General features: G+C 33.1%; 2 pseudogenes; one reads left to right on the top strand and one right to left on the bottom strand.

Moving 5' to 3' along the window:
• The first annotated feature begins 3809 nt into the window (after positions 1 to 3809).
• On the top strand, positions 3810 to 3928 carry LOC120607525 (uncharacterized; annotated as a pseudogene).
• Positions 3929 to 10699: 6771 nt separating this feature from the next.
• LOC120607645 (uncharacterized) lies at positions 10700 to 10818 on the bottom strand (annotated as a pseudogene).
• Between the last annotated feature and the right edge of the window lie 5828 nt (positions 10819 to 16646).

Below are 16646 nucleotides of genomic sequence, written 5' to 3'. Positions count from 1 at the left end.
CCCAGCCTGTGCCCCTCCAGGGCCACCTTTTAAGATTCAGCAAGCAATTCACAGATGCTGTGCTTACAGTTGCCTCAAGAAATCACACCAGAAACTGAGACCAGCTGCCACCAGTGTGAGTCTTGGAGTTGGCTCAGCAAGGAGCACCTGACTCATGGAAGATACACCTCGATGTGGCTTAGGTGGGGCTGTGAGTTTGAGAAGGCAAAGTTTCAGGGAATCCTCTGGGCAGAGTGACCTCTGTTATCCAGTTTGATGACGGTCTCAGCTATGGTGGTGCCTGTTTCTGCACACTGGAAGAGCTTAACAGTAGAACAATGGATACCCTGGCTCTTCTGTCTGGGAGAGATCTTAGCCTCCATCCTTCACTGTGATGACTCAGTGTCTCCCTGTAAGTCTCTGGTGCCCCTTGTGCAGCCAACCTGGCACTGGTGTTTAGAGCGAGTAGGTCTGTCACTGTGAAAGTCCATTCATGGATACAGCCTTTTTAAGAGGCGTCTGTAGCCATCTGGTTGCCTCTACTATAGCTTCTGTCCTACTCACACGCTTGGGACCAGGCAGCCTTGCGTCCTTGCCCTTTCCTACCTCCTCTCATTGCAGGATTATTTCTTATTTCTCTCCCTAGTTGTAGAGTTTATTCATCTAAGTCCCAGGTGACTTTCCTTGCAGTTTGCTCTATGCTTCTGTAACAACTTTGATTTGGTCGCAAGAGGGATGAACAAAGCCTCTATCATCTATGCATTTTTTTTCTCCCCTTGTAAACATTATAATTTCAACATATCCAATTTTCTAAGTATGGAATAGTATAACAAACAATAAATTGCTAATTAATAAATATGTCTTATAAATTTAATGAGTTAATCTCATAAAATTGATAAACTTTAATTTCTCTTAAATATAATATTGCTTATAATTTGTGAAAAATTTTTTATACATTTTAATTTTACAAGTAAAAGTAATTAGTCTCTATACATTTCAAATGGAAAAATAAGGTTTATGTGTTAGATTTCTTGTCAAAAATTTTAAGCATAATAAATATAATAATATTAAAAATACACAATTCCAAATTTAATTTAAAAAGTATTTGAAAAATAAGTTTACTTTTCTTCATAATTTTTATATTTAATTCCAGTTATTCTAGAATTCTTATTCAGTATGCTTATCCATTAATAATTATAAATATCATTAAAAACAAATCAAGATTCTCTTTTCAGTATTTTTATATCAACCATGGAGATATTTGGCCAGAACAATGGTCTCAATTCTTATCTAAGACACTAATTGAGAACACATAGCCCTGAAGTTACAAGAACAAAATTCCATAATTTACTGAGTATAGGATCTAGAATTCATCTAATTTAAATCTGAAAATTATTAACCAAAATCTGTTATCTATTGATTAAATTCAACAAAATTATTTACTTCTTAATTCTGTTCTAATTTTTTTTTTCTCTTCTTCCCATCTGATTGGCCCACAATTCCTTTAGATAAGTTCCTGATATCTCATTGGATTATCTTCAGCTCTCAAGAGTTTGTCACCTAATTCACATTATTGACATGTAGTCAGTGCCAGGTATTGACCTAGACACTAATAGAGCCAATACTCATAAGAATCAATTTCTCTCTTACATGATAATAAGATCAGTTCTCTATTAGGGGTTAGACAGAGAATTATGTAAGATTAAGGAATAATAATTGAATGGCTTCTTTCATTAGTTGGGAAGATAAGCCCTCTCTAAGAGAAAATAACAAGATCTGTAAAAATCAGGGAAGAGAGTTGTCTGGATAGCTAGTGAATTGAGATTGAATATAATGCACTTAAGTGACTGAAAATGAATCAGTCAGTGCAAAACTTAGTAAATTAAGGAGAGAAAGGTTGAAGATATACTCATAGGCCTAATCTTGCAGACAAAAATAAATTTGGATAAAGAGCCATCAGAAAGTTTTAAGCAAATGTGTGTTATGGTCACATTAAAAAAATATCTCTACCTTTTGCTATGTGAAAAACAGATCTTAAGGAGTGAGAATAAAAGTAGTGAGGATGAAAGCAGTAAGACAAGGATGCAATTAATTAGGTGACAGATGATATAAACCAGAATAAGGAAATAATGTGGAGATGATGAGTTTGTTAGACTCAGGATGTAATTTAGTCATAGAATAAATAAGACTTGATAATGGATTGAATCTGGACTCTGAGTGTGAATCTATTACTATTAATGTATTACTTCAAAATTTGGGATTTGAGAAACATAGCTGTGAAAATTCTATTTTGGGCATGTTAATTTTAAAATGCTTATTAAACACCCAAATGAAAATGTCAAGGACCCAGTCTCATATACAAGTCTAGAGTTATGAAGAAAAGCCAAGGCTAAGGGATATATTTGAGACTCATTGATATATAAATGTATTTAAAGCCATGAAAGAGTTGAAATATTAGAGAGAATAAGTAGATGGACAAGATTTAAAAAACAAACAAACAAAAAGCCTAGGAGCAAGTGCTGCAATTGTTTAAAAACAAGAAGGAAAGAAAGAGGAACAGGAAGAAAGGAAAGAAAATAGAATGGGAAGCATTGTGTAGAAGGAAAACCTGAACATTTTTATTTTGATAAAAGCCCAGGGAAGAAAGAGTTCAAGATGGAAAACATGGTCAGTTGTGTAAATATTGAAAAGCAACTCGGTAAGATATAAGCAGAGAAGTAAGCACTGGATTTGATGACACAGAGGTAAGGCCAAAGCTTTGACTAGATAAGACTGAGGAGAGAATGTGTGGTAAATTCTCTCAACAAATATATATTATCTTGTTCTAGTAAGTGGAATAGAGAGTTGAGGCAGTAGCTAGAAAAGTGTGTGGTGTCAAGGCATCAAATGAAACATTTTTTATTAAAGGAAAGCACAAGTTCATGATGAAAAAACTAAATCAATAAAAATAAGCATATTGATGATGCAGAGGAGAGGAGGAACTATCAAGAATCAAATCTTTGAGAAGTAAGACCTGTGCTCATGTAAGGGTGAATCTCTGATAGATACTGAGACAGTTTATTCACTGTAATAAGAAAGAAGAAAAAGAATAGGAAGTAAGTGCAGGTAGTTTGTTGATCTGGTGGTGATAAGGAAAGAAAATGTGCTAGATTATTCTATTTTTTCTCAATAATATGTAAAGCAAAACCATCAACTTAAAGTTAAAAGGACTAAATCTAAAAATTTATGAGGAGATAAAAGTTGTTAAACATTTAATAAAGAAGAAAGCATATAGTAAGAAAGTATGGTGAGATGGTTGAACACTCAGGTTTTTCTGTTTGAAATCTGTGGTCATGAATTTGAGTATGACTCTCCAGTATGCTATTGAAGTGTTCTCAAGCAGAATAGGGGCTAGATAAATTCTGCAAGCATTAATGTTCTGTCATGGAAATTTAACAGGAGAAGGAGGTGATGGGAGCTAAAACTGTCTGTGAAAGAGTAATTATAGCAAAGTACCATGAAATTCAGGCTTGATGGAGAGAATTCGACAACACATAGGGTAACTAAATGCCAAAAAGTAGTGGCAGGGCAGTCATTGGTGGTGATAAGTTTAATCATATGACATAGAAATGAAGAGATGCTCTTCGAGTGAAGGAAAAGGCATTAGAGGTAAAACGGAGTGAGAGTGTTATTTACAAATGTTTTTAAGTCATAAGGAGTAGTGATAGAGAATTTGAACATTAAGATATTAAGCCAAATGATAAAGTCATTAATGAATGGAGTGATTGTAAGATACATACTTAAGACTGATACAAAGACATAGTAGAGATAACCTGAAAATAGGAAATTTAGTCTATGGCCATGCCACCCTGAACAAGCCCGATCTCGTCTGATCTCAAAAGTTAAGCAGGGTCGGGCCTGGTTAGTAGTTGGATGGGAGAGCACCTAAAAAGACCAGGTGCTGTAGGAATAAAAAATTTAAAAATAAGGGATTGTAAGCTGACAAGATCCTTGCAATCCGTGAGATCAACCAAGGGTTGCCTTGCCTAAAAATGAAAAAAGAAAAATGAGAAAGATATGAAATTTATCATGACAATGTAATAATAAACAGAGAAACTCACAAAAAAATATTTCATCTTAGTTTCTAGACTTTGTATTCTTAAATGTTCCAATCTACAATATAAATACAAAATTTTCTCATTTTACATTACTATCTTATAGGATTGAAATATAGATATTCTATAACATATATAAACACTCTAAAAAAGATTTTAAAACCAAAGCAAATTCACCCTTTTAAAGTGCTTAGTTTAAACATAAGTGCATTACAAAAATTCAAAAAAAATCTCTTCCACATCTCAGAGTAGGGCTGAAAATCTCTTTTGTAAAAGGTCAGAATTTGTGGGACATATAGGATCTGTTGCGAATACTCAACTTTGCAAAAGTGGCCTTGGGCACTATGCAGACAATTGAGCTTGTGGTTGTGAGCCAATAAAACTTGATTTATAAAGATAGGTGATATGCTAAATTTAACCTGCTGGGCTTAGTTTGACCACACCTGAGTTAGAGTCCAATAACTAACGTAATTAGAATCTTAGTGTATTATGAAAATCAAAAATGGCAACATCTACCTATCATCTACCTATCATCTACCTACCTATCATCTATCTATCTAGCTATTATCTATCTATCATCTATCATCTATCTAAATGGTATTTGAAACCAAGTTTTATACCTATGACTATTTTACCTTACAACTATTTGAAGTTATAGCAATTGAGATAACTGAGTTATTCACAATTGTTTAGCATTCTAAAGACACAGAATATAGACACATTCGGTATTAACATACTTATCATCAGTGTTACACATATGTAAGTCTCAGAAAGATAAATAAGATAAAATAAATTGGGGGAGGGGAGATTTATCATTCCATTTACTAGAGAGGAGTTCATTTAAATAAATGCCTTAAATGCTATCTTACAATAGATTTCATGATTTGCATGATGTAATAAGAACAAGAAACTAATCTATATAAAAGTAGTTTAGAGTAACTTCTAGTTTCTAGTATGGCATTTAAGGAATTTAAAAGTCATTGGTCTTATCCCCACAATAAGAAAAAACTTGAACCAAGTGAAAATTAACTCTTCTTAGATACAGTAGATAATTGGAATCAGAGGGCAAACCACTAGCTCCAAAACTGGGAGACAGACAGATTGATACAGAGAATCACAACTTACCCAAGCAGTAATCCAGGAGCAGACACCACTGCTGGAACCAAAACAGGCTAGGAAAACCTAACAGTAATTGACAAATTGCTAGAAGCTCAGTGTGGACAAGTTAAAATATATAACTAGGCCCCACCTCTGACAAGATATAATAGGATTCGGCAGGTAAAGAATCACAGCACCATTCCTGTCACTTATTGGAGCCATTTTCACAATTACCTACAAGTTGGTATATGAAGTAAAGGAATTACCCACTGTAATGTACCTTTAGGAAGTTTAATGGTAGCAATTTGATTTCAACAGTAACAGTATGAATGTTGTCATTTGTGCATTCATAGTACTTTCCATGGATATGCATAAGTATAAACATAGACCTGGGATCATGAAATTGGGCAAAATGAAAGAAATATTTTGTGAGGGGAAAAATATAAATTCTTTCCTCCAACCTCACTCCCACTTTTCAATCCAATATAGATAAATTCAATGCTTTACTTCACCTCATATTCATTATATAATTATAATCAGCTGAACATTTAAGCTAACACTTAGAACCTTATTTATATGATATAAGTAACAAGTGTTTTAGTTGCTTATTGATTTTCAATGATTTAACTGCTCTGAGGGTGTCAGGGAATGTGGTATGTTTATGTAATATGTTTTATTGCCTTTTTTTTGTAGCAAAAAAAATAATTCCAGGTTGAATATATGCAGATTTTAGTTTCAAACCTTTACTTGTACCTCTGAGAAGAATTGTGTTACAAGAAAAGTAAGGAATAGATTAGAATAAATATTCATTTCAGTTAATATCCATTTCTTAACCTTCAAAGTGGTCAAACAATTCAGCAATGCACTCAAACTTTTTACATGGGAATTTTATCTACAACTATTTCAAGCATTCATTTCTTGTTGGTGATGTGTGCTATTTCTTATATCATTGGAGGCTTTCTCTTGTCTTAGTCTGTTTAAATTGCTATAACAAAATACTGCAGATTGTGTGACTTATAAACAACAAAAATTTATTTCTCACAGTTATGGAGCCTGAAAGTTTTAGATCAAGGATTGATTACTTCTGGCCAAGGCCCTCTGTCTGATTCACAGCCAGTGGGGTCTTTTTTGTAACACTAATCCCATTTATGAAGGCTCCAGCTTTATGACAATAACTCCCAAAGACCTCATCTCCTAATACCATCATCTTGGGAGTTAGAATTTCAACATATGAATTTGAGGGGACACAAACCATAGCACATAGCACCATAACACATCTGATGTGGGATAAATGAGTCATCTCTCTACTCATTGGCGAGTAGCCTAAGCAACTGCCTGGCTATATATTTTATGACTTTGACTAGGAAATAGAGTAAAGCATCTGCCTTAACATTCCAATAACCTTCCGATAGAGTATTTATTTATATATTTATTTATTTTTGAGTGAGTAAACAACTACATGATTCAATTAAATTGTTAGAAGTTTATATCTGCGCAGCAATCATATGGAGCACTCAGTTCTGCCTCATATTTTTCTGAACACTATATGTTTGATATCTAGACATTATGAGATTATTTACAATGATTCAGTTATTAATGCTAAGATATTCATTAGTGCCACTGATCAATATCACTATAAGTATCTTTAATAACTCATTAGCCAGCAGAAATAAATGTTAGTGTTCTTTAACTTCAAAATTGCTTTAATATTTAATCTCTCAACCTATAGAGAAAAGTATCTACTAACTGCATGTCAATGATCAAAGATAAAAGTCGTGCCTGTGAGATTTACTACACTCTCAAAAACCTAAAGCATATGCTTACAACATGAAGCTCACCCTATTAAATTTGGTTTAAATGTTTAAAAAAGTAGCCCCATTAAATTACCCTGATAGATCTCTCCTAAATATTGCATTTTATGAAAATATTCTGAGAAATTTAACATAAAGAAACATATACACTGCCTCCTTTAACTGGATGAAAATTAAGCAAATTTTTTAAAAAAACAATATAGAGTCAATATTAATGCAATGAGGGAAAAATAATGAGGTGGTAAAAGAATCATTCAGAATACTAATGTTATTTGACACCTCTCACAATTCAAAGATGTGCTTATAGAATGCTCTCACTGACAAGTTCAGTCTTTGCTCTCTAAGCTTACCAAGTACTGGCAATCATAAATCAGTCTGCCGAGGCAGGCTGCAGGCAAAACAACTTTATTTCCAATACCAATATTTTGTGAGAACCCTGAAAAAGTATTATCTAAAACCTGACAAACATCAATTCCACAGAATTTAATTAAAATACATCTATTAATGTCAGTCTTTAAAAGCAATAGTAAAAAGAAGAGATATGTGAAATCTAAAAAATATATATCATTCCTTTTAGTGCAAATAAAAATGACAAATTAAATATCAGAAAATTGCAAAAGGACTAGGTCTAAATTTCTAAAATCAGCAGAACTGAGTGTTAATAAGATTATTATAGCTTCTTATTATCTGTATTGGAATTAATCAGAAGAATATGGAAAGAGTATGAGATAGGCTTAAGTTAGACTTCATATATCTGAAAACCCAAAATAACCATGGTTTAAATTATATAGTTATTTATTTTTTCACAAAAATTTTGAAAATAGGACATCCAATAGTATCTACGGTAACTCCACATATCATCCTAGAAGCAGTCTCCAAACCTCTGTTCTACCATCCTCAGTATGCAACAAACATCTAAATTTACCTCATGGTCCAGCACAGTTACTGGGACTCAGACATCATATTAGCCTAACAGGCAGTTGGAAGAAAAGAATTTGAAGCGCAAGACAAGGCACTTCAAGAAGCTTACCTTGAAATCTCACAAAACAATTTTGCTTAAATACCATTTTCCTTCACTTAGTAACAAGGACATACCTAGGAACAAGGATATGACCTTTAAATATAGCAGGAATATGTTAACATTAGGGTTTTAAGCTAAAGAAGAAGGGCGATACAGAGATAATATTTTGGCAACTGGCAATTTCAACCACAAAAAGAAAAATAAGAAATGTATATTATTATTATAATTGTTAAGAAGACAGGCTTTGTGGTTAGACAACCCAGATTGAAATCCAGGCTTCTCTCAATTCCAAGATTATTCATATGGGTAAGTTATTACAGCTCTCTGGGCTCCATTGTCCAACTATAAAGTGAGAAAGATAATAATACCTATTCATAGTATTGTTTTGAACAAAATAAGATATGATAATGTATTTACGTATTATTGGATTTGATTTGCTAATATTTTGTTGAAGATTTTTGTATCTAATTATATTATCAATATAAATCTGTAGTTTTCTTTGTACTGTCTAGTTTTCATATCATGGTAATGCTAGCCTCATAAAATGAGTGAGGAAATGTTTCTCTTCTACTTTATGGAAGATATTTTGTAAAATTGTTATTACTCTTTAAATTTTTGGTAGAATTATCCAGTAAAACTATCTGGCGTTGAAGACTTCTTTTTTAGGAGATTTTAAATTACAAATTCAACTTCTTAAATAGTAATAACAGTATTCAGCTTTTCTATTTCATCTTGATTGACTATTGGTAGTTTATGGTTTTTGAGGAATTGGTCCATTTCTTTTAAGTTGGTAAATTTATGAGAGCAAAACTGTTTGTAGCATTTATTATCTTTTTTTTTAAATGGCTACAAGACTTGTAGTGATATTCCTGGTTTTATTCTTGATATTGATAATTTTTGTCTTATCTATGTTTGTCAGTCTTGTTAGAGGTTTATCAATTTTATTGATTTTCTTAAAGAAATAACTTTATTTCCTTCATTTTCTCTATTGTTTTTTCTGTTTTCAGTTTTATTTTTTTTTCTTTTACCTTTATTATTTCCTTCTTCCTGTTAACTTTGGACTAATTTAGTCTTCTTATTCTAGTTTATTGAGGTAAGAATTAAGCTATCAATTCAAAAGCTTTTTTATATAATGGAAGCATTTAAATCTCTCTCTCACACTGCTTTATCTAAATTACATGTTGTGTATTCATTTTAATTCATTTATATGTACTACTTATTTTTCCTTTGATATTTCCTCTTTGACTCCTGGATTATTTAGAAGTGTGTAGTTTATTTTCAAGTGATTAGAGGTTTTCCTGATATCTTTCTGCTACTGATTTCTCGTTTCATTCCATTACTGCCAGAGAACATATTCTGTACAATTTAAATATTTTAAAAATTGATTGAGATTGTTTTGTAAACAAGCATGTGATATCTACCTTGGTGAATATTCCATGGGTACCTGTGAACAAAGGTGTATTCTTCTTTTGTTGGATGGAATGTTCTACATTCTCAAGTTTAACTTCGAATTTGCCCTTTTCTCCTTTTAGTTCTGTCGATTTTTTTGCTGCACATATTTTGCAGCTCTTTTCTTTAGTGCATACACCTTTAGCATTGCCATGTCTTTGTGTGGAGAGAGAACGATAGCTGTAGTCAGTCTCCCTCCCCAACACTCATAGCTAATTTTCAAGAGGAAGTGATTCAGCACTTCTTCCCTTATGTAATCATGTGCCTGGTACACATGCAGACTTCCAGTATCTGGCAGTGTGCCACTATAGTTTAACCTGTGAATAAAAAGTCACCACCGTGTGCCATGCGAAGGTGTGCTGTGCCCGTGCCCTTGCTGTATAACTGCTCTGCCCTGTAAGCTGACTGTGCCCTTGCAGCCAGGTACGTTGTAGTTGCCTACAGCTCTCTGCATTTTTTTCCAACTACCCGAGTCTCATACCCTTTACCTCAGAACAACAAATCTGTAGCAACAGTCTTCTTTGTTATTTGACCCTTTTATCATTATGTAACTTCCACCATCTCTAGTAAAATTTCCTTTGATCTCAAGTTGACTTATCTAATATTAATATAGCCACTTATACTTTTTAAATTAATGTTCCATGGTATGTTTTCCACTCATTTACTTTTTTAAAAAATTTTATTTTATTAGTTTCAAGTATACAGTACATTGGTTAGACATTTATGTAGTTTATAAAACAATCCCCCTAATCGCTCCTTCTCTCCTCTGGTTTTCCACCTAGCCAATATATTAATGCTGACTGCATTCCCTATGCCATGCTCCCCGTTCTTATGACCATGTATCAACTACTAATTTGTACTTCTTTAACCCTTTACCCCATTCTCCCAGCCCCTCTGTCCGTCACCAGATTGTCCTCTATATTTGTGAGTCTGTTTTTGATTAGTTTGTTCTTTTTGTTCCTTAGATTCTGCATATAAGTGAAATCACATGGTATTTATCTTTCTCTGACTTATTTCACTCAGCATAATAACATCCATGCTCTTGCAAATGGTAGGATTTCATTTTTTTTAATGGCCAAGTAATATTATATTATATATATGAACCATAACTTCTTTATTCAATCATCTGTTGATGGGTATTTAGGTTTCTTCCATATCTTGGTTATTATAAATTGTGCTGTCATGAATATTGGATTGCATAGATCTTTATGAATTATTGTTCCACTCATTTACTTTTTTTTTTTTTAAACCTACAGTACCTGGTATTCCTAGGTGGTCTCCCATTCATATACTAACCAGGCCCAACCCTGCTTAGCTTTCAAGATCAGAAGAGATTGAGCGTGTTCAGGGTGGCATGGCCGTAGACTCTACTCATTTACTTTTAACTTAACTACATAACTGTATTTTAAGTAATTGTCTTGTATATAGCATATAGTTAAATAATCATGTTTTGTATTTTTTGTTTGATTTGCTTTGCCAATCTTCATCTTTCAATTGCTGTATTTAGACTCTTTATATTAATGACAATTAATGACAATCTAATCTGACATATTAGTATTTGCTTTTTGCTTACCTCTTCTTTGTTTCTTGTTTTCCTGTTTTTATTCTTACCTTCTTTTGAGTTACCTTCTTTTAGTGTCACATCTTCATTTATGTTGACTTTTCATACATGGCTTTATATCATCATTTTAATTGTTGCTCTAGGTATTGTAACATACTTTATGTAACATCACTGGTATCAATGTTTGATCATTTTGAGTGAACTATAGAAATCTTATTTCCATCTAGGTTTCTTTATACTCCTCAATCTTTTAATATACTTTTCTTCAGTATCTCCTCTGCATGCAGTTAACATCATATCACTTGGTGTTATAGTTTTTGCTTCAACTATAAAATACCATTTAAGAAAATTATAATAAGAACAATATTCTGTCATAGTTCCTATTTTTATTCATTCCAAAGTTTTCTTCCGATTTTGAAATTCTAATCTTTCTTCTGTTATTTTCTTTCTGTTTAAGGAATTGTCCTTAGCCATTAAAGAATGGGTAATTAGTTAGTAAAAAATTATCTTAGTTTTGTTTCTGCTGTGAATGTCCTGATTTCTGCTTTATACTTGACATATATTTTTGCTGGATAGAATTCAAATAGTTAGTAGTTCTTCTCTTTCAGCACTTGAAAAATATACTTCTTTTCTATAGCTTGAAGTTTTTCAGATGAATTTATTTGCTAACATTCAAATTGCTATTTCCCTATTGTAATATGTCATTTCTCTTGAGATGCATTCAAGTTCTTTTGTCTTTACCCTTTAGAAGTTTAATTATGATCTGTCAGCATGGATTTCTATATATTTAATCTATCTGAGATTTATTCAGCTACTGAGGTCAGAATATGCCACCTATAATATCCCATTTTGGCATAAGGATTATTTTTAGTTTAAGAGTTTTCAGCCTCAATAGATGCAAAAAGAAGCCTTCCTAGAGCATCCCTGATCTGAATGAAAGCAGAAACTTTTGATGAATGAGGACTGCCATAAATCCCTCCTCCCCTAGAGATGTTCTACAACCATGAAGAAGCTAGAAAGTTGGCACCAGGATGAACCTGCACAAACAAACCTTGGTAAGATGGTCCTTATCTTGCATTGGTTTCTCTCATATATATCTACCTATCCACAGTTTACGGTCCCCAGAAGCCTAAAAACATTTTCCTTTGTCCTTTAACATCTTCACAATTTATCGCTCTATGTTAAAAATGTATATAAGCTCTCAGGCATCTTGGCTTCTTTGAGTCTTCATTTCTTTTCTGGAAAGGCCATCATGTCATGTAAAAATTAAAATCAAATAGAATTTGTATGCCTTTTCTCCTATCAATATGATTTTTGTCAGTGTAATTTGCGGAGCTCTGGTCAAAGTATAGACAAGTCACTAGTATTTGGCAGCTAAAAGTAAATACTTTAATTCTTCATTAGGCCTTCATTCACATGTCAACTGCTCTTCTTATTCAACTCCTTTTGTTCCTGCAGTATAGTTTAGTGTTGCTGATGTGCTGTTTCTTTGTCAAGCAGGAGATAACTTCAGGGTCTTTAGGAAAATTTATGAATTTGTTTTTCAGGAGGAAGAGATAGCCTTACAATGTCTCTACTGAACGAAGTTGTGAGGTTCTGGAGTATGGAGTATATATGAACATGAAACAGATGTTATTCAAGCCTTTACAAATGGAATCCAGCCTTTAAACCATCACCGCAGGAAAAAGAAAAATTAGTTTAATAATAACAATGTCAGTTGCTGTGGTTGGCTTGCTTCCAGGGCTGGCAGAGGGAGTCAATCTACATTACCACAACCACCCACGACCTACTGCTTCCCTTGCAATAGCAGCAAAGAGACTTGACATGATTTCCAGCTCCTCTAAGAATCCGTAGATACCCTAGCCAAATTTTCACTGGATAATCGAGTAGCCCTAGATTATTTATTATCTGAATAAGGAGAGTTGTGTGCTGTAAAAAATATCTCCTGCTACATGTATGTAAATGCCAGTGGATAGATTGAAGAAAGCACAAAGATTATAGACCAAGGCAAATGGCTACAAAATCTTAATAACCCCAACCCTCAAGGTGTATGGGACTCTATTAAGCGGTACCTACCATATATCACTTGGCTCCTTCTCCACCTGGGAACCTTAGAAGAACGAGGGAAAAAGTAATTTAATTACTTTTTGACCCTTGTCTTTTTAATCTCCTTGTTAAGTTCATTTTGTCCAAGTTTCAACAGTTTCATGTAAAGCTGATGGTCATGCAGGGGTTCCAGCTGATTCCAACCACTGAGACACCAGACTCAATATCATACCAACTCCTTGATCAGCCACAAGAGATTTTTAATCTTCCTGGGTTTAAGGTCCCAAGAATACTCTTCTGTCAGCAGAAAGTAGTTTCAGAAGAAGAAACTTTCAGCCCTTATGACTTAAGATTAAGGAGGATAAAATTTCTCAGGTGGAATGAGACAGGGAGGCAACTTCCTACTGTCAGAGAGGTTGAACAAACAGGAGCTAGCTGATAATACTTAGATAAATTCCCCAAGGGTACTAGTCCTAGGGAGACTAATCAGCATTAAGGCAAAAACTTGTTAAAAAAGGTGAGGGACTTTCCCTTTGGTTCCACTTGTGAGAGATTCTTCATTATAATATTAAAAATTATGCCCAGGGATGGAGATTTAACATTCTAATGAGACATGTGACACAAGAAAAAGCAAGTGACCATATTGCACAGGCACCAAGAAAACTCCATCTCTACATGACTAGACATAATTCTCTTCCCAGTTAACTCCCTTTAAAAATCCTGTCCCAGCTTTCCTCAGAGAACCATCTGTTTCTTCTTTTCCATGGTGTTGGTTTCCTTGCACATAAACTTAATGAAACTTCTCTCTGTCTTTGTCTAATTTATATACATTGGTGTCTGGCGATCTCCATCCTGGGAGATTGCTAGAATCCAGGGCACTAATAAAAAAATAACTTTAGAAGAAAGAGGAAAAAAGTATTTTCCCACCCTACAGATTTGAATATTTATCTTTTACCATATTTGAGAAGTTTTCAGACACTTTTTGAATACTTTTTCAGTTTTACTATTTCTCTTTACTCCTTGGACTCCAACTACATGAATGTTAGTTATTTTGTTATTGTCCCACAAATCTCTGAGACTCTGTTCACTTTATTTTTCATTCTATTTTATGTTTAGATTGGATATATTCTATTGATCCATTCTTAATGTTCTTGATCTGTCATCTGTCATGTCCACTCTACTATTGACCCCATCTGGTACGATTTTTATTATACATCAGTGGAGTTAGAGTGCTGCTGCCTGCTTGGTAAAGGTAGGGGAAAGGTGAGAGCTTAACTCACATGGAAACCTTGGGGTGTGGATAAGGGATTCAGTTGATGTTTCTTTAGGAAATCACTTATGGTATGAAAAGGTATCCTAAGACTCCCTCCAAATTAACAAATGGGAAATGCACACTCAAGAACAACCTAAATAATAATAAATGAAAAGGAATAAAAGATGGAACAAAAATATGTAAATCATGGAAATATAAAATAATTGGAAAGAATAAATCTAAAGTATAAACTATTACATGGCATATAAATAATAAAATTATTTTTATTGAAATAAATATATATTTGTTTTAAACATCAAAATAAAGAATAAGTAATATAATCAAATTTTTAAGAAAAAAACTGAGGAATAACCTTTTTATTTATATTGGTTAAATTGTAGGTAACTATTTTAGTAATAGAGTCATCCTTATAGTCAAATTACAAGATGTAGAGCAGAAAATAGGGCTTGGTGCAAGCTAGTAGAATATAGAAAGAAAAATGAGGAAGATATCTCTGAATTATTTAAAATTCCTTAAACTACAAGTGAAAGAACTCAATTCAAAACATCTTAAAATGTAAAGTAATAGTTATTGATCAAATATAGTTCATGTAGGATTTTAGATCAATATCTCTGTGGTTCTCTCACTCTTCCCACTTCTGTGTTGCTTTTATTTTGCAGATTTCTCATCTGTTCAAGACTCAGAGGAAGAGAGAATTGATATTCTGCAACTCATTCATAAGAGTCAGAAGCTTGAACTCACCTCCTTGCTCCCTGCCAACTTTTATAAACATCATCCTGTCTTTCTGTCTTGTGGCCAAATATTCATTCCCAATTTAATCCTTTGGCTAAGGAAAGTGGAATATTACCTTTAAAAAAATCATTGACTGAAGGGAAATAAGAGTAACGTAGTAACTCGATTCAGTTAAAAAAATAATCGATGCCCATCCTGGAGCAGGCTAAAGGATCAATCTCCTCTCAAAACACTTAACTGTTAGAGAAAGAGAAAAAAAAATGTAAGCATTGTTTTGGAAATAACTACATTGCCACTATACTTCCAAAGTATGGTGCTCTAGAGAAAGAAGTTCCTAATTTTCAAGTTTATAAGTGAGTCATTTCTACTTTTCATGCATCTACCACCAGTGTTGTATCCAAAGTTTCTGAGTATACTTTAAACCTTACCAAAAAAAGTGGCCCAGACCTATATTTGATTCACATGAGTCTATGATGAGCAAATACAATGTAATAAAATACTTGTATTTTTAATAAAGTGGTACTTTTGCTATCTGTTCATGGTTGAATAAAAATAGTATTATGGTACTTAATAACAAACTAACTATGAAATAACTAATCATGGCATATTATTTATAAATGCCAACTGCATCATCATAACTCTAGGTACTACTAATTACTAAGAAGATGCATGTCTATATTTGAGATAATTCATTAATACAACACATATAAATTTCTGAAATAACTGTAAACATTACTGCAGTAAGTGAACTGATTATCAAAGGCAACAAATAAAGCCAGGAAATCATTTGCTTTATCTAACAAATATTTACCCAGTAACTATCATATAGCTAGTATTTTATTAGCCCATGTGTCAAAGATACATGTCATTCCATGTTAAATAGAATTCTGACTAAAAGCTGTCTATTTCTACTTGTTTTAGCAAGTTTTCATACTAAAAAAAATAGCTATTTTTTCCCCCAGAAGTGACAGCTGGTTTCCCAAAGTGTAACTAGTTTGACATATCAGTCAAGCTACCACGAGAGAACAAAGTATAGAATGTAATATTCCAGTAAAGCCACTGAAAGAGAATAAAATGCAGAAGCCAATATATATGTTATAAAAGAAAGGTAAAATTCAGAGGAACAGAAAATTTTATTTTAAAGTAAGTAATGGTGAATAAGTTTCAGATGATCGGCCTTTAACAGATATACTAATACTGATTTTTAAAAACAGAATGGTTAGAAAATAAATTTAAATAAACCTTCATTAGACTTTTCAAATTATTTAGGATGGGAATCCTTCAGTCTTCTCCTTCTCCTCCCAGCTGTATGAAACCTTAAACAATTTCCTCATAACAGTTCCTCCACTTCAGAAATGAGGAAACTAATCAAGTCCACACAAGGATATAGAAGAAAAATCCTGATTTTAACTTGGGTACTAAAACTTTATCTCCAGTGTTCCAGACCATTTATCTCATGCAAATGCTTTTCTCAGTGTATTTTCATGCTCTGCTTACTTTCACCTCATGAATTTGCTCATACTAATATCCTTCAGGCATCCAACTGGAATTTCTTTCAATCAAATATTTCCCTAATCTTGCT

Source organism: Pteropus medius, unplaced genomic scaffold, assembly GCF_902729225.1.
Source record: "Pteropus medius unplaced genomic scaffold, Ma_sr-lr_union100, whole genome shotgun sequence".
Taxonomy (NCBI): Eukaryota; Metazoa; Chordata; class Mammalia; order Chiroptera; family Pteropodidae; genus Pteropus; species Pteropus medius.
The sequence above is the reverse complement of the archived record's forward strand: the minus strand, read 5'-3'. Positions and strand labels throughout refer to the sequence as shown.